We start from the raw sequence: 3887 nt of genomic DNA, 5'->3' as shown, positions 1-3887 counted from the left end.
TTCCTGAGAATGATCTGCCACTGGTATTGTGCTATATAAAGACTTTGAGAAATAGCTTTGATAATTTATATTCATTAAGAGGAGAAAGCAGGAGATTAAAGGTAGCAAGGGTGAATATCCTCTTATTTTTGCAAAACTTGTGCAACCTTTTATTCACCTACTAAAGCTGTTATTATGTAATAATAAAAACAGAGGTGTGCTGCATATATGAACTCAGAGAGGGAATAAAGACACAAGGAGCTATTTTCTGTCAAGAGAATTATAGTGTCATAGATTAAAGGTGGAAAGGCAGCCATCATTTAAAACAGCTCACATCTCCAAAGGATGTTTATTCACAAATTGATTAGAGTTGGAAATGAAAATGATTCAGTTGGTGGGAACATTACAGCAGCCCTTTAAAGTGTGATGGAAAAGATGAAAAGGAGGCTCACTTACCCTTTCCTTAGTGTGCAGACAGAGATCAAAAAGACCAATGTCCCACTGATAGCCCTAATGAGTCTGCACTTCTATTTAGCTTTTCAGTCATTTCCAGTGACTTGGGAGGCATGTTCTGTCTGACAAACCTGACTATCCTGTTGCTGGAGGCAGCACTGAGTTTCACAAATCTTTTTAAGGTTGATTTGATTGAGTTTTCAAAAATATGTAATGTAAATTAAGGATATCCACCCAGAAGAAACCTTTATCTTATCCACTGGCTTTGTCTCCACTGTTACTCATCCCCTAATCTTGACTGTCATCTTCTGCATCTCATCTTCTCTCTCGCTCCTGTCAAATCTGCCAGCAAAACCTGTTGGCTCTATTCTGACTCTGACCACTTCTCTCTCTTTCCACTTTTTCCACTAGAGTACGACTAATTCATTTTCACTGACGTTATACTTGGAATCTCAATCAGATACTCAGAGCTCAGAACCAAGTGCTGTCTAAGTCAAAGGGATAAAACTAGCTAACATGCTGGTAATTTGAGAGTCAATGAGATTTTTTAGCTTTTGAATATAATTAAGAGAGTAACACATTCAGAAAACAGTCAACCCCAGAATAAAAAAAAACATTAAAACTTCTTTTAAAATAGAAAACAGCCCAGTCTGTGCCGCATCCCGAACCGCAGCCATGGCCGCCTACAAGCTGGTGCTGATCCGGCACGGTGAGAGCACATGGAACCTGGAGAACCGTTTCAGTGGCTGGTACGACGCAGACCTGAGCCCAGCAGGGCACAAGGAGGCGAAGCGAGGCGGGCAAGTGCTGAGAGATGCTGGCTATGAGTTTGACATCTGCTTCACCTCAGTGCAGAAGAGAGCAATCCGGACCCTCTGGACAGTGCTGGATGCCATTGACCAAATGTGGCTGCCAGTGGTGAGGACTTGGCGCCTTAAATGAGCGACAGTATGGGGGTCTGACTGGCCTCAATAAGGCAGAAACTGCTGCCAAGCATGGTGAGGCCCAGGTAAAGATCTGGAGGCGCTCCTATGATGTCCTGCCACCTCCCATGGAGCCTGACCATCCCTTCACAGCAACATCAGTAAGGATTGCAGGTACGCAGACCTCAGTGAAGACCAGCTGCCCTCCTGTGAGAGTCTGAAGGACACAATTGCCAGAGCTCTGCCCTTTTGGAATGAAGAAATTGTCCCTTAGATCAAGGAGGGGAAAAGGGTACTAATTGCAGCCCATGGCAACAGCCTTCAGGGCATCATCAAGCATCTGGAGGGTCTCTCTGAAGAGGCTATCATGGAGCTGAACCTGCTGACTGGCATTCCCATGGGCTATGAATTGAACAAGAACTTGAAGCCCATCAAGCCCATGCAGTTCCTGGGGGATGAGGAGACCATGCGTAAAGCCATGAAGGCTGGGGCTGCCCAGGACAAGGCCAAGAAGTGAGGGCAAGCAGCAGATTACTTCCCCAAGGATTACCCTCCTCCCCTGCCCTGGCCCACCCTATTCCTCTGCACCTCTCCCTGGCACATGTCCCACTGACGACATCTGTAGGCATTGTAAGTTGTAGCTGCAGGTGGGGACCAGCGGCTCCCAATTCCACACTAGCCATTTTATGTCTTGCACCCACTCCCTTCATACAGTCTAGTCAGAATGGCACGTCTGGGGCATGGTCCTCAGTCCAAGCTGAGGGAAGACTTATCCAGAAGTGTTGAGAGGTCATCCCTGGGGGGTTTGATGGTGGTTTATTAATAAGGAGCTGCTTGAGTAGGGGTCAGGGAGAAAACCATGCTGAGGTGTGGCCAATGAGAAGTAAGAGCCTATTTGTGTCCCCAGAGGCCAGCCGGGCACTGTTGTTAGGTGACTCGGGGCTCTAGTCATTCCAGTGGAGATGAATGTAACCTGCATGGTGACTTAATCAAATATTCCTCCCTGACTCTAAAAGGCTGGATCAATCCTGAATGTTTTTGTGTTGCATTTACTTAAAAAAAAATTATATATAAATACACACACACACAAAAAAAACCCTCCTGGGGTTTTTAGTGGCGGTTGAAATATTCCCACATGTGGTCATCAGCAAATAAGTCATTCCTTACACCATCACAGGATAAGCTCCCTGACTTCTAAGGTGTAGGAGTTCATCCTGCTGTGTGTTTTAGAATCCCTCTCCTGCCTTATTGTTTTGTGGCAGCGGAATGCCTCTTGATCATGTCCAAGTGTGTCTCTCACTGTGCCTGACTTCTGAATCATGTTCCAGTTGTTTGGCCCAGCACTTGGGCCCAGTACTCATTTGAGCATAACTGTACTAAAAATATCTGTTTTCCAGATCAGTATAAAATAAAGGAGTGATGTGCAAAAATAAATAAATAAATAAAATAGAAAACACCATTTCTCCAAAATCAAATTAGTTATATTTTATGTTTCAATGAGAAAGTGGAAGATTCAGTGGCTTTTACCTGATTTGTTTCAAGTGCCAAGTTCCCAGCCAAAGTACCATGGAGATAAATCTGCTGTACATGAAAATGACTCCTGAAAATCACTCTTTCAGTCACTCAATTCAGTTCAGTGGCTCAGTCAAGTGCAACCCTTTGCAACTCCATGGATTGCAACATGCCAGGCTTCTCTGTCCATCACCAACTCCCGGAGCCTGCTCAAACTCATGTCCATTGAGTTGGTGATGCCATCCAACCCTCTCATCCTCTGTCATCCCCTTCTCCTCCTGCCTTTTATCTTTCCCAGCATCAGGATTTTTTCCAATGAGTCAGTTCTTTGCATCAGGTGGCCAAAGTACTGGAGTTTCAGCTTCAGCATCAGTCCTTCCAATGAATATTCAGTACTGATTTCCTTTAGGATTGATTGGTTTGATCTCCTTGCAGTCCAAGGGACTCGCAAGAGTCTTCTCCAACACCACGGTTCAAAAGCATCCATTCTTTGGTGCTCAGTTTTCTTTATAGTGCAACTCACACATCCAAACACGACTACTGGAAAAACCATAGCTTTGATTAGATGGGCCTTTGTCCGCAAAGTAATGTCTCTGTTTTTTAATATGCAGTCTAGGTTGGTCATAGCTTTTCTTCTAAGGAGCAAGCGTCTTTTAATTTCATGACTGCAGTCACCATTTGCGGTGATTTTGGAACCCAAAAAAATAAAGTCTGTCACTGTTTCCATTGTTTCCCCATCTATTTGCCATGTAGTGATGGGACCAGATGCCATGATCTTGGTTTTTGAATGTTGAGTTTTAAGCCAGCTTTTTCACTCTACTCCTTCACATTCATCAGGAGGCTCTTTAGTTACTCTTAGCTTTCTTCCATAAGGGTGAGGTCATCTGCATATCTGAGGTTATTGATATTTCTCCTGGCAATCTTGATTCTAGCTTGTGCTTCATCCAGCCTGGCATTTTGCATGGTGTACTCTGCATATAAGTTGAATGAACAGGGTGACAATATACAGCCTTGACGTAC

At 44.3% G+C, this 3887-nt stretch overlaps 1 pseudogene; it reads left to right on the top strand.

The window, feature by feature from the left end:
- The first annotated feature begins 1107 nt into the window (after positions 1-1107).
- LOC138091632 (phosphoglycerate mutase 1-like) lies at positions 1108-1872 on the top strand (annotated as a pseudogene).
- The last annotated feature ends 2015 nt before the right edge of the window (positions 1873-3887 follow it).

This window comes from Capricornis sumatraensis, chromosome 1 (assembly GCF_032405125.1).
Source record: "Capricornis sumatraensis isolate serow.1 chromosome 1, serow.2, whole genome shotgun sequence".
NCBI classification, from domain to species: domain Eukaryota; kingdom Metazoa; phylum Chordata; class Mammalia; order Artiodactyla; family Bovidae; genus Capricornis; species Capricornis sumatraensis.
This window is presented reverse-complemented; position numbering and strand designations above follow the sequence as displayed.